This window comes from Bactrocera latifrons, unplaced genomic scaffold (assembly GCF_001853355.1).
Source record: "Bactrocera latifrons isolate USDA-ARS-PBARC rearing strain unplaced genomic scaffold, ASM185335v1 scaffold_487, whole genome shotgun sequence".
NCBI lineage: Eukaryota > Metazoa > Arthropoda > Insecta > Diptera > Tephritidae > Bactrocera > Bactrocera latifrons.
The window spans coordinates 78,287-78,599 of NW_017537142.1; positions in this window are offsets into that span (position 1 = coordinate 78,287).

Below are 313 nucleotides of genomic sequence, written 5' to 3' on the forward strand. Positions count from 1 at the left end.
CGCACTAGCACATTTTTCTTTGAATGTGTTGTAAAGCTTACTAATTGCATTGATTTTGAGAAACAAAACACAGATTCAAATACACCTCTTTYTTTTGCTTCTTCAGAGGATGTAAATAGGTTTGGCAATTGTGGCTTATTGCCTCGTATTGTGCCCACCAACGTAGTATTTCGCACAAGCAAATCTTCCGTCAATTCATAACTTATGAAAAAGTTGTCCATCGTGATATTCGCACCCCTATCCAAATATTGGTTTCTCAGTCGCATAACAAGATTGCGCGCAATACCAAGCGACCGCTGTTCATTAGGCTGTR